The sequence below is a fragment of the Xyrauchen texanus genome, unplaced genomic scaffold (assembly GCF_025860055.1).
Source record: "Xyrauchen texanus isolate HMW12.3.18 unplaced genomic scaffold, RBS_HiC_50CHRs HiC_scaffold_206, whole genome shotgun sequence".
Classification (NCBI taxonomy): domain Eukaryota; kingdom Metazoa; phylum Chordata; class Actinopteri; order Cypriniformes; family Catostomidae; genus Xyrauchen; species Xyrauchen texanus.
Window position 1 is genome coordinate 1 of NW_026266174.1, and position 21,728 is coordinate 21,728.

Genomic DNA, 21,728 nt, shown 5'->3' on the forward strand with positions numbered 1-21,728 from the left:
TACTTCGTTCAGTTACGTATTGCTGTGTTAACATGATCATGATACGCTTTAACATGTTTTAACACTTCACTAGGGCAATGCTAAGCATGTGTTAGATGATGCTAGCGACGTTTTAGCATGTTAGAGCGACCGCTAGGCGATGCTAGCATTTGTTAGCATGATGCTAGCACATTTTTGCATGTTTTAGCACTCGGCTAGGCGATGCTTAGCATGTGTTAGCATGATGCTAACATGTTTTTAGAATGTTTTAACACTTTGCTAGGCGATGCTAGCATATGTTAGCATGATGCTTAACACTTTTTAGCATGTTAGAACGCTCGTTAGGCGTATGCTAGCATGTGTTGACATGATGCTAACGACGTTTTGCATGTTTTAGCGACTTCGGCTAGGCGATGTTAGCATGTGTTAGCATGATGCTAGCATGCGTTTGCATGATGCTTAAGACGCTTTTTAGCATGTTTTAACACTCGCTAGGCGATGCTAGCATATGTTAGCACGATGCTAGCACGTTTTTAGCATGTTTTAGGGTGTAGCTATGAAGATTTTAGGTCATTATTTATTGGCTGCTTGATAATATAAATCCTCTGAGGGAGAGAGAGAGGGAGAGACACAGGGTTGTCAGGCCCTTTGTGTGTGTATGAAAATGTCGGTTGGGATTTAAATTTCTGAACATTCCGCAATGTTAGTCAATGGGGCGGCTGTCGCGTAACATCATGACACCGATCGCTTAGAAAAGCACACCTCTCAATGAGCCACGCGATTTGGCCTCACTCAGGGGTCTGTGACTAAAGCTGCTGGGAGGAGTAGCGCCAAACTTTGTGTGGAATAATAATAATAATCAGAAGAATAATAATAAGTATGCAAGAGAACAATAGTGATGCCTCCTTGCCTTTGGCAAGCACCACTAAAAATTATCCAATGCACCCATCATGTTCAGCAGCATATATATATATATTTAAAAAATCACAAGCAAATAAAATAAATTTCAAATTGCGACATCATTTTAATGAGTTTTCCCCCAATTCTCATTAATGTAATGCAAAATAATAATAATAATAATAATAATATCATCCTCGAGTAATGTAATGCACATTGCAGATTTCCCCCACCAATTCTCAACAAATTTTTTTTATAAATAAATAAATTATTGAAATGGCTTAATATATGCAGGTTTGGATTAAAAAACTAAATTTAATTGGTAATGAGAACCACCACTGAGCATAACATTAATTGCAAATAACTAGGACTGGGTGATAAAGCGATATACATCACGATAAAGAAAATCCACAATAAGCTTGTGAGGAATTTTCGATATTTACTGCGTGTCGCTAAAACACAAGCAGTTCGACGTTCTCAGGCTGCGTTTCTGCTGGGGCGGACAAATCCGCTCAACGGCTCACAGCGCTAGGAGAGAGCTACCGCTCCACCTAGCGGCGTGACGCTAGCCTTTCATAGGAATTAATTGGAAGCGCTCTCAGCTTCAGCTCACAATGCGCCAGTGGTAGCGTAGTGTCAGACTGGATGAACTTGCTAATGCTAGCTGCCTTGCTAACGATTAGGCTACGTCGGACACGGATTGACTCCATCCGCGCCGCAAGACTTCATGACAACGGTTGCGCTCGGCTCATTGTCTCTAGCGTAAGAGCGACAGAACAACGGTGATGTGGACAACAGCTCTGATCTTTCGGCGCTGTAATCTTGAATATTGTTCTCTAGCACCAAACATGCATTATTGCTGCCCCATCCCGCGCGGCGTCGCCTCTTTTCCCTGCATGTGTGCAGACATGGAGCGCCACATGAGTTAACGCGGTTTCAAAATGTTCTCTCGGGACAATGTGTAAATGTATATCGTGATAAATATCGATGTCGAACAATATGATAAAGATTATCATGATAACAATTTTAAGCCATATCGCCCGCCCTACAAATAACTCCAAAGCGCATTACAGTAATGAGACCATTATAATATCCCAATGCACAAAAATCGTAAAAACTGCAAAATATCATGTTTTTAATTTTTTAGATTTTTCTGTGAAATGTGGCCTCAAGATTTTTATCGTGATATTTAACCAATGAGATATGCACAGATTTTGTATTCAGTGTGTGTGTGTGTGTGTGTGTGTGTGTGTGTGTGTGTGTGTGCGCAGTTCATGGAAGTTTGTAATACATTTTAGTAAGTGTGTCTAAACACTACAAAAGTGTTTACAGTGTCATGTTACAATGTAATTACAAGTAAAGCAGTTGCGTGTAAATGCATTCGGTCTAATTGCACTTATGCGTTGAGATAATGGTTTCCTGTTTTGTATGAGCCATGGACAAATCTTTCTCTCCCACTTCCGTAAATCTCTCTATTCTTCCAGTACAACCAGCCATAACTTGGCGTCTACTATGGGGGTCACAGATATGACATGTCTTTAAACGGCAGCAACAAAACAGGATCATGTCCATTACAAGTCTCATAAAGCCAGACGCGTTCGATATCCCCAAAATGCTCGAAACACAGATTGGCATACAGCGGCATCAATGTGGTTGTGGCTTCTTTGTTCAAAAAATCTAACTGTCCAATCAAGAAATCATGGGGGCCACGGCATTAGAAGAATTTGTCATCGATCGCGGAAGTGAGGTCGCGTGGCGTCATCTGGGTTGATAAAAGCGGAGATGGATTTCCCAGATTCTCTGTGACCAGCTGCTGGAGTTTCTTGGCAAGCTGGTCGTCCGGTTGCTGGTCATTCCCGGGTCCGGCGGCGGCGACGGCAGGTTTGAACTTCCGCCGCGCCATTGAAGCTTCGAGGGTGAGGCGAGAGCGGCTTTAGCATGCTCAATCGTGCTCGCAAGTGTTCCGCGGGTCGGAACGCCACGGACGACAACTTCTTGGCGTGCAACATGGCCGTATCGTCGCTCAGGTGCTCTAGCATGTTGCATTGTGGGATAAAGTAATTGGGACAGGTCTTATTCACCAAGCAGTGTTGCAAGTCGTCGATCAAACCCAACAGGAAGTGAGCGGCGTAGTCTTCCTGTGCCAAGTACAGCGTCGCGGCAGGCGGTCGCGAGGCCCAGAGCATTAGCGAGCGCAGGTGGTAGGGGCTGATAGCTTTGGGTCGAGATAGAAGCTTGATAATGAGAGCTTTGCATGCCTGGTACGCCTGCATCAGACTCATGGAGATGCATTTCTTTAGTTGCACCTCACTACGCGCAAGCGACAGAAGCCACTCGTTTTCCTTCTTGCCTGTGGAAGAGCAGGCAGGAAGCAAATAAAACCCGCTAATCACTTCCTCTTCTGTGATCTTCCCATCCCAAAAATGGTTCTCCATCAACCAACTCTGGGCCACCGCGGCCAACCTTTGAAAGAAACCACCGGAACTACGTGCAGTACAACATTCGGCTGCCACCGGCGGCCAAGATGATGGAGATGACCGTTCCATTTCAGCTCAACTTTCTCGACGCGCGGAACTCCCCGCTGCGGTTTCTTCTGAATCTCCGTGAGAACCACGCTGATGGATTCGTAGAACCAGTCCGCCACTAGCATGGGGGAGAAGAAGTAGTTGGTGGCGCTGTTCATGTGGTCGACTACGGTGCAACAGTCCTTCCACTTGTTGATGGTTCCCTCGTCAAACAAACGCAAGCTAAGCCAGGAATGGCATAGCGCGGAATGGCGCATGTCCAGTGTGACGGGCTGGTTTCGGTCATGAAGTTTGAGCGCAGGAACCAGTAGCGTAAAGTCCATGTCGTAATCCGTCCCCCGGGCGTAAACCGTCAACTCGTCCAGGTCCATGTCGACCACGCCTTCTCTAACCCCACCCGATAAGAGCAAGTACTCGTTGGCAACCGGAAGTTTCTGGTCCAGCTTTTGCACCATCCCTGAAAACAAGAAATACCATCATCAGTGCAGGACAAAAACAAACTGGGTTGATTGCACACTCATTTAAGCCGCAATGACGTTATGTCAGAATATTCGTAATAAGTTAAGACTAGTAAAAAAAAAAGGGTCTTTCTTCAACTTTGGGTACTTTCATCAATGTGGACTTCTAGTCGACATTTAAATTAGAAGCCTAATTTATGCGCTTTCCAATTCTCTAAGTTGGTGTAAGGGGGTTTAGATGGGCAAGGAGGAGGCGAGAACCGGCTTAACAATATAAATAATATTCAATTAAATAAAAAGACACACACAAACACATACAGGGCAGCTGCCCGTAATACTCTCTCTCCCGAATTGTCGTCACTGGCCGCCTTCATCCCTCGCGCGCCCCATCAGGCCGATTGGGGACCGGGCGTGCATCATTCCAGCCCCGCCCTCCTCCCCTCTACAGTTGGCTTTCGGTTTAATGTAGTCTGGCGTAATAGCTTTGGGAGATCACAATAGTGACAGCATCATGTGGAGGCTCATGCTACTCTCCGCGATCCACACACAACTTACCACACGCCCCATTGAGAGCGAGAACCACTAATCACCACCACGAGGAGGTTACCCCATGTGACTCTACCCTCCTTAGCAACCGGGCCAATTTGGTTGCTTAGGAGACCTGGTTGGAGTCACTTGCCACACGCCTCATTGAGGCTGAGAACCACTAATCACCACCACGAGGAGGTTACCCCATGTGACTCTACCCTTCCTAGCAACAGGGCCAATTTTGTTGCTTAGGAGACCTGGCTGGAGTCACTCAGCACACCCTGGATTCAAACTCACGACTTCAGGGGTGATAGTCAGCGGCAATACTGGCTGAGTGACTCCAGTCAGGTCTCCTAAGCAACCAAATTGGCCCGGTTGCTAGGGTGGGTAGAGTCACATGGGGTAACCTCCCCGTGGTCGCTATAATGTGGTTCTCGCTCTCGGTGGGGCGTGTGGGGATTTGTGCGTGGATGCCTCGTGATAAGATCGCGAGATTGACGGTCTCAGACGCTGGGGCAACTGAGATTCGTCCTCCACCACCCGGATTGAGGCGAGTCACTATGCCACCACGAGGACTTAGAGCGCATTGGGAATTGGGCATTCCAGTTTGGGGAGAAAGAAAAAATTCGAAATCTGTTTGTTTTAATAAAAATCAACATTAAAGTTGAAGAAACACCCATTTACATTACATAAATATTTATATAAGCTCCGACTTCTCCGTCTTGGTCCAAATGGTCTAAACCTTGAGGCAATGTTTACCTATTTGAAAAATACTTAAAATGGTACATGCCATTTTATTATGCAACTTTTTAATATTATATGATCTATTTTCACTTTGTAAATGAAGGGGCATATTGAATAGCAAGGACCGACAACCTTGACCAAGCCGTCATCTTGTAAATACAGTAATTCCAACAAGAATTCCCAATACAGAGAATGTAGGGCATTGGATTACAGAGCAAGATTTCCCAAAGGGATTCACATGAAGTTTAATCTTCAACCACGAGAGCAGTCTGCACTCGTGAAAACACAGTAGTGCCCATAATCTTCCAATGCAAACACAATGAACATTCCTGACTGGAGTCTGTAGAAACAGCCAACAGACGTTTGAAGAAAAGAATCCCTCGATTATGACATCAGCAGCAGGGAGTGACTCTAGGGGGTTAAAAACTACCATTAGCAGCAGAAGCATCTCTAGAGACTTTTGCAAAAACAAAAACAAGTTAGTGACTCGCCTAGCAGCACATCTGACGCACAACTCAAATGAAGCATCCAGCAATACACCTTCAGGCCAACTTTGAATCTACGCCCGCAAACAACCTCAGAATACTCAAAGTGCAATTTGAACTTGTTTCAAACCAGCCATTATTATTGCAATTATGTTTTATGCTGCAGAAACTACATGCTTGACTGGACTCTATTATAATTGTTCTTCCAAATAAACAATTAAACATCTATTATTGTCATTATTATATTGCATATCATTATAGTAATAAAGATATTACAGTCTTTTTACATTTGCAGTATATAGACCTACTACTATAGTATTATGGTTCACTTGCATTATTTAGAGGGAAAGGCCAACACGGAGCGGCAGTGGGAGAGAGAGGAGAGATAGACTAACTCGCTGGTTCTATGATACACCTTAGCTTGATCCTCGTCCACTCCTCCACCCTCTAATGGATGACAGCCGTGCCGCGCCTCCCCGGGAGGATCGTAGGAAGTCCTCCAGCCCCTCTGCATTCCGGTTAATGGAAGGGGTCTACTCCGCACCTGGCAGCGGTCCTCCCGCTTCAGGCGGTCGGCCAGGAGCACCTCCCCGGTCGCGGTCGACGGACTCAGACCCCGCCACATTTCAGCGGCTGGTAGGGGTCTCCTCCACCCCTTGCAGGGGCCCTGACCACTCCAGGTGGTCGGTTAGGAGCCCCTCCCCGCTTGCGGTCGGCGGTCTCAGACCCTGCCACGTTTCAGCGGCTGGTAGGGGTCTCCTCCGCCCCTTGCAGTGGCCCTGACCGCACCAGGTGGTCTGCCAGGAGCCCTTCCCCGCTCGCGGTCGGCGGTCTCAGACCCCGCCACGTTTCAGCGGCTGGTAGGGGTCTCCTCCACCCCTTACAGCGGTCCTGACCGCTCCAGGTGGTCGGTTAGGAGCCCCTCTTCCCCTCGCGGCTGCTCCGTTCGGGTGGATGGTAGTGGCGAGGACTCTACTATGGCGCATCCATCCTCCTTCCCGGGTTTTGGAACCAGTGTAAAGGGATTCATGGAAAGGAGGCAGCGAGAATGGCGCACTGCCATCTTCGGTTGGCCTTTATCCCTCTCGAGTGCTAATTAGCCTGATTAGGGGCCGGGTGTGCGGAGTCACGACCCGCCCTCGCCCTGCCACAATCAGTTATAATTGTTCAAACGAATAACATAGTATCAACATGAACAGCACATCAACTCATGACACCAGCTCTGCATGTAAAATCCTAGTAGAGTCCTCAACCCATAAGATCGTTTCCGCAGAAGAGCAGTGCCTAAACAACTCACGTAAAGCGTTCTTCCGCACGTAACATGCAGTTTTATGCTTCAACCGCTAGAGGGTGTACTGAGTGACTGCAGCCAGTTCTCCTTAGCAAGCAAATTGGCCCGGTTGCTAGGGAGGGTATAGTCACATGGGGTAACCTCCTCGTGGTCGCTATAATGTGGTTCTCGCTCTCGGTGAGGTGTGTGGCAAGTTGTGAATGGATGCCGCGGAGAATAGCGTGAAGCCTCCACAAGCGCTAGGTCTCCGCGGTAACACGCTCAACAAGCCAAGTGATAAGATGCGTGGATTGACATTCACAGGCACGGAGGCAACTGAGATTCGTCCTCCGCCACCCGGATTGAGGCGAGTCACTACGCCACCATGAGGACTTGGAGCGCATTGGGAATTGGGCGTCACAAATTGGGCAGAAAAGGTGTGAATTTGTGAAATGTGTGAAATGATCCGTAACACCTGTGCGAGACTGTGAGATGCGGGTTAAACTCTTAAAGTGACAGTACCAAACTTTGTCATTTAAGTGTTATCATATCGAATTAATGGGATCTTTCCTTACAGAAACGGACTGTTGCACTCTATAATGTGCACTTATAATTCATTCACAACAGGACCAGAAATATGCAATAAAAATGAACGTGCCAAATTTGATTTCATGTTGACTTTAAAGCCATTCCACAGATTTGGATTTCCAAAATCAGCACGGAGAATGAGAGAAGTCTACAAATGTTATCTATCCTGGCACATGACACAGAACGATTATGAGGCTGAATAAACATTTGAGTATAATTGAGAGTGAGAGACAGAGTGAACCCAAAGACAGCAGAAGTCAAGTGTTGCCTCACTGCCTCGCCTCGGGGTTCAGACTCGTTTGTGGTTCCAGCACTCATGTGTTTGGACTGCTCTCTTCTGCAAAGCCTTCCTGATCACTGCGCTTACAATCCGTCAGTTCTGGTGGCATTCTCCGAGAACTCAACTCTTTTACACGCTGTATACAAAGCTACAGCAATACGTTTCTGGTAAGGAAAACACCACTCTAGTGTGCATGTAGTGCATTCAATGCATTGTCAAAAGAAAACGTTTTAGCGTGGACGTGGTCTAAAGATGCCCACACGACCAGAACTGTGGCATAGTGACTCGCCTCAATCCGGGTGGTGGAGGCCAAATCTCAGTAGCCTCCTCGCCTGTGACCGTCTATCCGCGCATCTTATCACGTGGCTACGTAGCAAGTGTGGAGGCTTCACGCTATTCCACGCGGAGAGTGAACCACGTTATAGTGACCAAGAGGAGGTTACCCCATGTGACTCTACCCTCCCCAGCAACCGGGCCAATTTGGTTGCTTAGGAGACCTGGCTGGAGTCACTCAGCACACCCTGGATTCAAACTCCCGACTCCAGGGGTGATAGTCAGTGTCTTTATTCTTTGAGCTACCCAGACCCCCCAAAAGATATATCTTCATCATGGCTCGATGTTAACATTTTTGTTTAGGTGCGCTCGTGCTCCTAAGATTTTTTAGGAGCAGTCAAAAATTTAGGAGCACAGTCGGAGATAAATTTTAGACTTTGATTAACAGTTAAAAACTGTTACATTTATGTCACGTAAACCTAACCCTAACCCTAACTTAACCCTACCCTAACTTAACCCTAACTTACATTAACCTAACCCTAACTTAACCCTAACCTAACCGTAACCTAACCCTAACCCTAACTAACCTTAACCTAACCCTAACTTAACCCTACCTTAACCCTAACCTAACCCTAACTAACCTTAACCTAACCCTAACCTAACCTTACCTTAACCCTAAACTAACCGTAACCTAACCCTAACTTAACCCTACCTTAACCCTAAACTAACCCTAACTTAACCCTACCTTAACCCTAACCTAACCGTAACTAACTGTAACCTAACCCTAACTTAACCATAACTAACCGTAACCTAACCCTAACTTAACCCTACCTTAACCCTAAACTAACCCTAACTAACCTTAACCTAACCCTAACTTAACCCTACCTTAACACTAACCTAACCGTAACTAACCGTAACCTAACCCTAACTAACCTTAACCTTAGCCCTAACTTAACCCTACCTTAACCCTAACTAACCTTAACCTAACCCTAACTTAACCCTAACCTAACCCTAACCCTACCTTAACCCTAACCTAACCCTAACTTAACCCTACCTTAACCCTAACTAACCGTAACCTAACCCTAACTTAACCCTACCTTAACCCTAACCTAATCGTAACCTAACCCTAACTTAACCCTACCTTAACCCTAACCTAATCGTAACTAACCTTAACCTAACCCTACCCCTAACTAACCTTAACCTAACCCTACCTTAACCCTAACCTAACCTAACCCTAACTTAACCCTACCTTAACCCTAACCTAACCCTAACTAACCTTAACCTAACCCTAACTTAACCCTAACCGTAACTAACCGTAACCTAACCTTAACCTAACCCTAACTTAACCCTACCTTAACCCTAACCTAACCCTAACTAACCGTAACCTAACCCTAACTTAACCCTAACCGTAACTAACCGTAACCTAACCCTAACTTAACCCTACCCTAACCTAATCTAACCCTAACCCTCAGCTAAATTAGTGAGAAAACTGCACTTTTGTTGCAAAAAAACACTCACACTCACTCACTCGCTCGCTCGCACGCACACACTCGCGCACACAATCTCTCTCTCTCTCTCTCTCTCACCCACAATCTCTCTCTCTCTCACCCACCCACCCACGCCCCCCCACCCCCACACACACACACACACACACACAATCTCTCTCTCTCTCTCTCACTCACTCACACAATCTCTCTCTCTCACTCAGTCACTCACACACTCCACTCATGCTCTCTACTACTCTACTCATTACATTCTACCCAACCCACTCACGAACCTCTCTCACTTCACTCACTCAAAACTCACTTAGCACGACTTACAGCTTTACCACACCCACTCACCCTCTCTCTCTCTCTCTCTCTCACACACACACACACACACACACACACACACACACACACACACACACACACACACACACACACACACACAATCTCTCTCTCTCTCTCTCTCTCTCTCTCACCCACAATCTCTTTCTCTCTCTCTCTCACTCACTCTCTCACACGCACTCAACACTGATTGCAGCGCATAACAATAAGAGATATAATCAACCATAAACCATTTTCACTTTCACATGCACGTAACGCTCGGAATGTCTTGCTCTTTATGTATAAATGCATGCAAGCGGGCTGTTTCTCACCGAGCATGGAGAATATGAAGTCTTTGGCCGTGTGGATCTCCAGCGCTCTCTGGTCATCATACTCGCGCTGGTCGTGCTTGCTGAATTCGGCTATCAGTCGGTTGAGTTCCTCTATCCTGGAGCCGGACCTGAAGTCTAGCTCGGGGCAGTTCGGGACGGGTTTGGTGCTATTCGGTGTGGCGGTGGGGCTGCTGCCAGCTGAACCAGTCCGGCTGGAGAGCGCAGGCGCCGCCATGTTCGCGAGGAAGAGACACCGGAGCACCGGAGCGCACGCGCTGTACCGGGAGCTGCTGGAGGGCGTGTGTTTGTTCGAGTCATTTGAGTGTCGCGCACCGGACGGGTGTGGCGCAGAGGCTCACACGAACACCTTTATACATTTCTACTAAACAAAGAGCATACACTATAAGGATGGACAACATTATAACAATACACTTGTCCCCAAATAAATTAATAAACAGTCAAACAAATCAAACCTCACCATAAATAAATGAATAAAATTTCCTTTTTAATTTGTAAAATTCTGGCTAAAAATGAAAATATTTTTATATTTAAAGCGCAATGTTCAAGCATGAATGTGGAAATAAATACACATGGGAAAAAAATGCCAACATTAATAAGGAAATAAAAGTATAAATACTCATTCAATTGAGATTTAAACATGTTTTATTCCAATGTACACTGAACAGGCGATACTTTGTGAATTATATGACAGATAAGTAGGCTTAATTTATCATTAAAATATACAGTATTGTTATAGATAAATATATATATATAATACATAATGTTTACAATTTATGATTAATTTATACCCAAGTATAGCTTATGCATTCGATATGTATAATAATAATAAAATAATTATGTGTTATGTGTTTATGTTGTGTCATTCCTCCTCCAGCAGGGTGCGCTGTGGGCGTGGTCTAATGCGGAAGTCTCATCCATGACAGCAGCGGAGGGGTCGCAGAGATGATGGCGCTGAGGGGCGCAGTGTTGTTCAGACGGGCTGCTGAAGGCTGCTGCAATAAACACTACCTGACCAACAGGTAATACATCACTCCTCTCACTGTGAGCATCTCAGGTCCCTCTGTTTTATCCGCTGACGTGAATACTAATGGCTTTAATCAGCTTATGCATGCATGGGATTAGACTGTTATTATATTAAAGTTGCCAAAACGGAATGCATTTGGGGTTTAAACATTTTGAGGGTGTCTGTTGTTATGAAACTTAATTTTCTGTGTGTTACGTGAAGGCAATTTTAGATGTAAACTTCGTGTTTTGGTTTCTTTGATGAAATCCAAATGGACCATTTTTCATTCTTAATGGTCTTATTTTGCATGATTCGTCAGAACACGTTATTTAAATTAAATAAATAAATAAATAAAGATGAAAAAAAAAAGATTGTTTTCATAATCTTTCATCACAGTATATAGTATATAATTTTTTTAATCGCCTTTAGAAGGACTTCTCTTTTTTTGATGACGTCATCAAGACTGTGTGGGCGGTGAAAGACAATATCGACCAATAATATCAAGTCCAGTCCAATTCCACTGGATAAAAGCAAGTCCCGCCCTACTGTACATAATGTCCCACTCAATTTTGTCTCGCGCTTAAAAACTCACATTATTAAAATTTAAATGCATCGCAAATGTTGTGAAATATGTTTTTTTTTTTCTTTGTGTGTGTGTGTGTGTGTGTGTGTGTGTTTGCACTTTATCTCTGCGTTAGTAACAGACTGAGTAATTCTGAAGATTTCATTGTAAAATCTCAAGTGTTAGCTTTCTAAAGATACATTAATTATGTGTGTGGTCAGAGGGACCCATGAGCTGTAAACCTTTTATTTTGGGTATGTCATTTACCCGTTCCTCCACCAAAGTGGGAGTGCTTGTAAAGGGGATAATTTTGCACGTTTGACAAATTAGCCCATTGACAAATCACTAAAAATAATTTTTTGTTTATATTTGTTGCTCTCCGGTAGATGTACGCTTCAAGCGCCAGCAGAGGTGTGGCTTCCATAAGGTAGCAAAGAAAGCGGAGCCAAAGAAAGGCCTGACAGAAGAGGCGGGGCAAAATGAAATGGTACACAATAAAGGCGTGGCTCCTCTGCCGTACCAGCCCACTCGCAGAAGCCTACTAGGTGGTTTGGGAGACTGGTCAAACCATTCGGTCTTCACTATAGGGGTAGGTACTGTATATTGTGTGTGTTGTGTATGTGCAATTAATATAATGAATATGAAAATCTGTGTAAAAATGCTTTGTAATAACTCCAACTCAGTTTACAGGTTGTTCATTATTTGGGCGGCGATATGGCAGTCTGAAAGTTTAAAATCTCCGCGTGCGTTACTTTGGCGAGGTCAAAGCGGACTGGCTGGAGAAGATACGGCCCCAGAAACAGGGAGACTTTAGCAAACAGGTGCCTGAGCACATTTAGTGGAAGTTTGAGTTTCTTTGGTGTGTTTAATGGATGTGTCTTAATTCTGATGTGGCGTGCAGGTGAATCAGTGGTGGAACAGTTTAAGTGAAGGACAGAAAACAGTCACAGGTGAGTCTGAACTACGTTAATGAGTGCGTTCACATACAACGCGTTGAAAATTGCATTAGCGTGAGTTTTAAGCTGGATTATAAATGTGTTTAAACATGCGTTAGTGGGGCCTCCGCGTCCGTCTATTTGCATATTTGCATTGACTTTGTATGTATTTGCGCCTGTAGCACTTCGCTTTGCATTGTGTGTGAGCGCACCATAACAACAAAGATTAGACACACTGGCCATGTGATCTCAGCATGTAAAAGCACATAAAAAAAATCGAATGAGGGAAAATTATCGAGTGCATTTTTTGTTTCCAATGAAATAGAGGTATGTACATTAAGTTTCAGACAAATGTGACAAATTGGGTGAAAATGCCATCAGATTGAAAATTGGAAATTTGGGCATGGTTTGTAGCGCCCCTAAGGGTGAGATGTGGGCCATTCTTGGATTGTGGGTTTCTGCTGGCCTGTACTATTAATTTACCAAATTAGAACATTTTTGACCAGAAAATGGGAATTTTGGCATGGCCATTCTTTGCAGCAGTACTTCAGAGTGATGTCATCTTGAAGCATGTTAGGTTTGAAAAACCATCAGTCAAAATTACATTTGATTTATTGACACGTATATATTGTTAAAATTTGGACATTTACATAAACACGCCCCTTTCAGCCATTTTGTATCGTATTCATTTTTCCTAAGTAGCGTTTTCAAGGATGTCCATTCTACACATGTGTACCAAATTTCAAGTCAATTGGAGCTACGGTTCAGGAGAAGAAAGAGTTTTGTAGGTTTTATGCAAATTTTCAGCGTCACGGGAAAATCCATCATGGCGGAAGTTATGGGTTCTTGAGGCTTTTTGTTCCCCATGAGGAATGAGGCATGTACACCAAATTTCAGAAGATTTGGACAAATGGCGTGGAAATTGTATCACTTTGAATTTTGTTTTTTGGGCGTGGCCTGTAAGCGCCACCTATGGGCGAATGTGGGCCATTCTTGGTTTGGGGGTACCCGTTGGCATGGAGTATCAATGTGCCAATTTAGAAAATTTTGACCAGTGACTTTTTGAGCTATTGGGGCTCAAGGAGAAGAATAATAATAATAATAATAATAAATATAGCTGCAAGCAGCAATGCAGATTCCTCCTCAAAATGGCAAATCATTTCAAATTGATCAGTAGAGGGTTGGGGTTAAACCCTCTCAATGGATGAATCCAAAAAACATGTATTTCTGTCTGAATCCTAAGCGAAACATTTTTCAGTCTACAGGAAAATCCATCATACCTTATGGATCCTTGAAGCTTTTTGTTCCCAATGAGAAATGAGGCATGTACACCAAGATTCAAAAGAATTGGTTAAATGAGCGTGGAAATGGTATCACTTTGAAAATATTTTTTTGGAACGTGGCCTGTAAGCGCCTCCTATGGGCAAATAGTGGGTCATTCTTGGTTTGTGGGTTCCTGTTGGCCTGTAGTATCAATGTACATAATTAGAAAATATTTGACCAGAAAATGGGACTTTTGGGAATTACCTGTAAGCCCCCTAGGGGTGAATGTTGGCCATTCTTGGTTTGAGGGTTCCTGTTGACCTGTAGTATCAATGTACCAAATTAGAACATTTTTGACCATAAAATGGGAATTTCAGTGGCCTCTAGTGCCCCCTAAGGCGAATGTTAGCCATTCTTTGTTTGTGGGTTCCTGTTGGCCAGTAGTATCAATGTACCATATTAGAAAATTTTTGACCAGAAAGCAGAAATTTTGGGAGTGGCCTGTAAGCCCCTAATGGCGAATGTGGGCCATACTTGGTTTTGTGGGTTCCTGTTGGCCTGTAGTATCAATGTACCAAATTATAACTTTTTGACCAGAAAATGGGAATTTAGAAGCGGCCTCTAAGCCACCTAGTGGTGAATATAGGTCATTCTTGGTTTGTGGATTCCTTTTGGCCTGTACTATTAATGTACCAAATTAGAACATTTTGACCAGAAAATGGGAATTTAGGCATGGCCTGTAGTGCCCCTAGAGGCGAATGTTAGCCATTCTTGGTTTGAGGGTTCCTGTTGACCTGCAGTATCAATGTACCAAATTAGAGCGTTTTTGACCAGAAAGCAGAAATTTTGGAGTAGCCTGTAAGCGCCCCTAAGAGGCGAATGTGGGCCACACTTGGTATGTGGGTTCCTGTTGGCCTGTAGTATCAAAGTACCAAATTAGAAAATTTTTGACCAGAAAATGGGAATTTTGGCTTGTCCTGTAGTGCCCCTAAGTGGCGAATGTAGGTCATTCTTGGTTTGTGGATTCCTGTTGGCCTGTACTATTCTTGTACCGAATTAGAACATTTTTGACCAGAAAATGGGAATTTTAGCTTGTCCTGTAGTGCCCCTAATGGCGTATGTGGGTCATTCTTGGTTTGTGGATTCCTGTTGGCCTGTACTATTAATTTACCAAATTAGAACATTTTTGACCAGAAAATGGGAATTTTGGCATAGCCATTCTTTGCACAGTACTTCAGAGTGATGTCATCTTTAAGCATGTTAGGTTTGAAAAACCATCAGTCAAAATTACATTTGATTTATTGACACGTATATATTGTTAAAATTTGGACATTTACATAAACACGCCCCTTTCAGCCATTTTGTATAGTATTCATTTTTTCCTAAGTAGCGTTTTCAAGGATGTCCATTCTACACATGTGTACCAAATTTCAAGTCAATTGGAGCTACGGTTCAGGAGAAGAAAGAGTTTTGTAGGTTTTAGCAAATTTTCAGCGTCAGGGAAAATCCATCATGGCGGAAGTTATGGGTTCTTGAGGCTTTTTGTTCCCCATGAGGAATGAGGCATGTACACCAAATTTCAGAAGATTTGGACAAATGGCGTGGAAATTGTATCACTTTGAATTTTTGTTTTTTGAGCGTGGCCTGTAAGCGCCACCTATGGACGAATGTGGGCCATTCTTGGTTTAGGGGTACCCGTTGGCATGGAGTATCAATGTGCCAATTTAGAAAATTTTGACCAGTGACTTTTTGAGCTATTGGGGCTCAAGGAAGAATAATAATAATAATAATAATAATAATAAATATAGCTGCAAGCAGCAATCGCAGATTCCTCCTCAAAATGGCAAATCATTTCAAATTGATCAGTAGAGGGTTGGGGTTAAACCCTCTCAATGGATGAATCCAAAAACATGTATTTCTGTCTGAATCCTAAGCGAAACATTTTCAGTCTACAGGAAAATCCATCATACCTTATGGATCCTTGAAGCTTTTTGTTCCCAATGAGAAATGAGGCATGTACACCAAGATTCAAAAGAATTGGTTAAATAGGCGTGGAAATGGTATCACTTTGAAAATATTTTTTGGAAGCGTGGCCTGTAAGCCTCCTATGGGCAAATGTGGGTCATTCTTGGTTTGTGGGTTCCTGTTGGCCTGTAGTATCAATGTACATAATTAGAAAATATTTGACCAGAAAATGGGACTTTTGGGAATTACCTGTAAGCCCCTAGGGGTGAATGTTAGCCATTCTTGGTTTGAGGGTTCCTGTTGACCTGTAGTATCAATGTACCAAATTAGAACATTTTTGACCATAAAATGGGAATTTGAGTGGCCTCTAGTGCCCCTAAGGGCGAATGTTAGCCATTCTTTGTTTAGTGGGTTCCTGTTGGCCAGTAGTATCAATGTACCATATTAGAAAATTTTTGACCAGAAAGCGAAATTTTGGGAGTGGCCTGTAAGCGCCCCTAATGGCGAATGTGGGCCATACTTGGTTTTGTGGGTTCCTGTTGGCCTGTAGTATCAATGTACCAAATTATAACTTTTTGACCAGAAAATGGGAATTTAGAACGGCCTCTAAGCGCCACCTAGTGGTGAATGTCGGTCATTCTTGGTTTGTGGATTCCTTTTGGCCTGTACTATTAATGTACCAAATTAGAACATTTTTGACCAGAAAATGGGAATTTCGGCATGGCCTGTAGTGCCCCTAGAGGCGAATGTTAGCCATTCTTGGTTTGAGGGTTCCTGTTGACCTGCAGTATCAATGTACCAAATTAGAGCGTTTTTGACCAGAAAGCGAAATTTTGGAGTAGCCTGTAAGCGCCCCTAAGAGCGAATGTGGAGCCACACTTGGTATGTGGGTTCCTGTTGGCCTGTAGTATCAAAGTACCAAATTAGAAAATTTTTGACCAGAAAATGGGAATTTTGGCTTGTCCTGTAGTGCCCCTAGTGGCGAATGTCGGTCATTCTTGGTTTGTGGATTCCTGTTGGCCTGTACTATTCTTGTACCGAATTAGAACATTTTGACCAGAAAATGGGAATTTTGGCTTGTCCTGTAGTGCCCCTAATTGGCGTATGTAGGTCATTCTTGGTTTGTGGATTCCTGTTGGCCTGTACTATTAATTTACCAAATTAGAACATTTTTGACCAGAAAATGGGAATTTTGGCATGGCCATTCTTTGCACAGTACTTCAGAGTGATGTCATCTTTAAGCATGTTAGGTTTGAAAAACCATCAGTCAAAATTACATTTGATTTATTGACGCGTATATATTGTTAAAATTTGGACATTTACATAAACACGCCCCTTTCAGCCATTTTGTATCAGTATTCATTTTTTCCTAAATAGCGTTTTCAAGGATGTCCATTCTACACATGTGTACCAAATTTCAAGTCAATTGGAGCTCACGGTTCAGGAGAAGAAAGAGTTTTGTAGGTTTTAGCAAATTTTCAGCGTCCGGGAAAATCCATCATGGCGGAAGTTATGGGTTCTTGAGGCTTTTTGTTCCCCATGAGGAATGAGGCATGTACACCAAATTTCAGAAGATTTGGACAAATGGCGTGGAAATTGTATCACTTTGAATTTTGTTTTTTTGGGCGTGGCCTGTAAGCGCCACCTATGGGCGAATGTGGGCCATTCTTGGTTTAGGGGTACCCGTTGGCATGGAGTATCAATGTGCCAATTTAGAAAATTTTGACCAGTGACTTTTTGAGCTATTGGGGCTCAAGGAGAAGAATAATAATAATAATAATAATAAATATAGCTGCAAGCAGCAATGCAGATTCCTCCTCAAAATGGCAAATCATTTCAAATTGATCAGTAGAGGGTTGGGGTTAAACCCTCTCAATGGATGAATCCAAAAAACATGTATTTCTGTCTGAATCCTAAGCGAAACATTTTCAGTCTACAGGAAAATCCATCAGTACCTTATGGATCCTTGAGGCTTTTTGTTCCCAATGAGAAATGAGGCATGTACACCAAGATTCAAAAGAATTGGTTAAATAGGCGTGGAAATGGTATCACTTTGAAAATATTTTTTTGGAAGCGTGGCCTGTAGCGCCTCCTATGGGCAAATATGGGTCATTCTTGGTTTGTGGGTTCCTGTTGGCCTGTAGTATCAATGTACATAATTAGAAAATATTTGACCAGAAAATGGGACTTTTGGGAATTACCTGTAAGCCCCCTAGGGGTGAATGTTGAGCCATTCTTGGTTTGAGGGTTCCTGTTGACCTGTAGTATCAATGTACCAAATTAGAACATTTTTGACCATAAAATGGGAATTTTGAGTGGCCTCTAGTGCCCCCTAAGGGCGAATGTTAGCCATTCTTTGTTTGTGGGTTCCTGTTGGCCAGTAGTATCAATGTACCATATTAGAAAATTTTTGACCAGAAAAGCGAAATTTTGGGAGTGGCCTGTAAGCCCCCTAATGGCGAATGTGGGCCATACTTGGTTTGTGGGTTCCTGTTGGCCTGTAGTATCAATGTACCAAATTATAACTTTTTGACCAGAAAATGGGAATTTAGACTGGCCTCTAAGCCACCTAGTGGTGAATGTCGGTCATTCTTGGTTTGTGGATTCCTTTTGGCCTGTACTATTAATGTACCAAATTAGAACATTTTTGACCAGAAAATGGGAATTTCGGCATGGCCTGTAGTGCCCCCTAAGGCGAATGTTAGCCATTCTTGGTTTGAGGGTTCCTGTTGACCTGCAGTATCAATGTACCAAATTAGAGCGTTTTTGACCAGAAAGCGAAATTTTGGAGTAGCCTGTAAGCGCCCCTAAGGGCGAATGTAGGCCACACTTGGTATGTGGGTTCCTGTTGGCCTGTAGTATCAAAGTACCAAATTAGAAAATTTTTGACCAGAAAATGGGAATTTTGGCTTGTCCTGTAGTGCCCCTAGTGGCGAATGTAGGTCATTCTTGGTTTGTGGATTCCTGTTGGCCTGTACTATTCTTGTACCGAATTAGAACATTTTTGACCAGAAAATGGGAATTTTGGCTTGTCCTGTAGTGCCCCTAGTGGCGTATGTAGGTCATTCTTGGTTTGTGGATTCCTGTTGGCCTGTACTATTAATTTACCAAATTAGAACATTTTTGACCAGAAAATGGGAATTTTGGCATGGCCATTCTTTGCACAGTACTTCAGAGTGATGTCATCTTTAAGCATGTTAGGTTTGAAAAACCATCAGTCAAAATTACATTTGATTTATTGACCGCGTATATATTGTTAAAATTTGGACATTTACATAAACACGCCCCTTTCAGCCATTTTGTATCAGTATTCATTTTTTCCTAAGTAGCGTTTTCAAGGATGTCCATTCTACACATGTGTACCAAATTTCAAGTCAATTGGAGCTACGGTTCAGGAGAAGAAAGAGTTTTGTAGGTTTTAGCAAATTTTCAGCGTCGGGAAAATCCATCATGGCGGAAGTTATGGGTTCTTGAGGCTTTTTGTTCCCCATGAGGAATGAGGCATGTACACCAAATTTCAGAAGATTTGGACAAATGGCGTGGAAATTGTATCACTTTGAATTTTGTTTTTTGGGCGTGGCCTGTAGCGCCACCTATGGGCGAATGTGGGCCATTCTTGGTTTGGGGGTACCCGTTGGCATGGAGTATCAATGTGCCAATTTAGAAAATTTTGACCAGTGACTTTTTGAGCTATTGGGGCTCAAGGAGAAGAATAATAATAATAATAATAAATATAGCTGCAAGCAGCAATGCAGATTCCTCCTCAAAATGGCAAATCATTTCAAATTGATCAGTAGAGGGTTGGGGTTAAACCCTCTCAATGGATGAATCCAAAAAACATGTATTTCTGTCTGAATCCTAAGCGAAACATTTTTCAGTCTACAGGAAAATCCATCATACCTTATGGATCCTTGAGGCGTTTTTGTTCCCAATGAGAAATGAGGCATGTACACCAAGATTCAAAAGAATTGGTTAAATGGCGTGGAAATGGTATCACTTTGAAAATATTTTTTGGGACGTGGCCTGTAAGCGCCTCCTATGGGCAAATGTGGGTCATTCTTGGTTTGTGGGTTCCTGTTGGCCTGTAGTATCAATGTACATAATTAGAAAATATTTGACCAGAAAATGGGACTTTTGGGAATTACCTGTAAGCGCCCCTAGGGGTGAATGTTAGCCATTCTTGGTTTGAGGGTTCCTGTTGACCTGTAGTATCAATGTACCAAATTAGAACATTTTTGACCATAAAATGGGAATTTAGCGTGGCCTCTAGTGCCCCCTAGAGGCTGAATGTTAGCCATTCTTTGTTTGTGGGTTCCTGTTGGCCAGTAGTATCAATGTACCATATTAGAAAATTTTTGACCAGAAAGCGAAATTTTGGGAGTGGCCTGTAAGCCCCCTAATGGCGAATGTGGGCCATACTTGGTTTGTGGGTTCCTGTTGGCCTGTAGTATCAATGTACCAAATTATAACTTTTTGACCAGAAAATGGGAATTTAGACGGCCTCTAAGCGCCACCTAGTGGTGAATGTCGGTCATTCTTGGTTTGTGGATTCCTTTTGGCCTGTACTATTAATGTACCAAATTAGAACATTTTTGACCAGAAAATGGGAATTTCGGCATGGCCTGTAGTGCCCCTAAGGCGAATGTTAGCCATTCTTGGTTTGAGGGTTCCTGTTGACCTGCAGTATCAATGTACCAAATTAGAGCGTTTTTGACCAGAAAGCGAAATTTTGGAGTAGCCTGTAAGCGCCCCTAAGGGCGAATGTGGGCCACACTTGGTATGTGGGTTCCTGTTGGCCTGTAGTATCAAAGTACCAAATTAGAAAATTTTTGACCAGAAAATGGGAATTTTGGCTTGTCCTGTAGTGCCCCTAGTGGCGAATGTCGGTCATTCTTGGTTTGTGGATTCCTGTTGGCCTGTACTATTCTTGTACGAATTAGAACATTTTTGACCAGAAAATGGGAATTTTGGCTTGTCCTGTAGTGCCCCTAGTGGCGTATGTCGGTCATTCTTGGTTTGTGGATTCCTGTTGGCCTGTACTATTAATTTACCAAATTAGAACATTTTTGACCAGAAAATGGGAATTTTGGCATGGCCATTCTTTGCACAGTACTTCAGAGTGATGTCATCTTTAAGCATGTTAGGTTTGAAAAACCATCAGTCAAAATTACATTTGATTTATTGACGCGTATATATTGTTAAAATTTGGACATTTACATAAACACGCCCCTTTCAGCCATTTTGTATCGTATTCATTTTTCCTAAATAGCGTTTTCAAGGATGTCCATTCTACACATGTGTACCAAATTTCAAGTCAATTAGACTCACGGTTCAGGAGAAGAAAGAGTTTTGTAGGTTTTAGCAAATTTTCAGCGTCTGGGAAAATCCATCATGGCGGAAGTTATGGGTTCTTGAGGCTTTTTGTTCCCCATGAGGAATGAGGCATGTACACCAAATTTCAGAAGATTTGGACAAATGGCGTGGAAATTGTATCACTTTGAATTTTGTTTTTTGGGCGTGGCCTGTAAGCGCCACCTATGGGCGAATGTGGGCCATTCTTGGTTTAGGGGTACCCGTTGGCATGGAGTATCAATGTGCCAATTTAGAAAATTTTGACCAGTGACTTTTTGAGCTATTGGGGCTCAAGGAGAAGAATAATAATAATAATAATAATAAATATAGCTGCAAGCAGCAATGCTGATTCCTCCTCAAAATGGCAAATCATTTAAAATTGATCAGTAGATGGTTGGGGATAAACCCTCCCAATTAAGAATTCAAAAAACATGTCTTAGATCTGATTCCTAAACAAAAC

At 43.1% G+C, this 21,728-nt stretch overlaps 1 pseudogene; it reads right to left on the reverse strand.

Annotated features, from left to right (window-relative positions):
• Positions 1–2,590: 2,590 nt before the first annotated feature.
• On the reverse strand, positions 2,591–10,507 carry LOC127641866 (nucleotidyltransferase MB21D2-like; annotated as a pseudogene).
• Between the last annotated feature and the right edge of the window lie 11,221 nt (positions 10,508–21,728).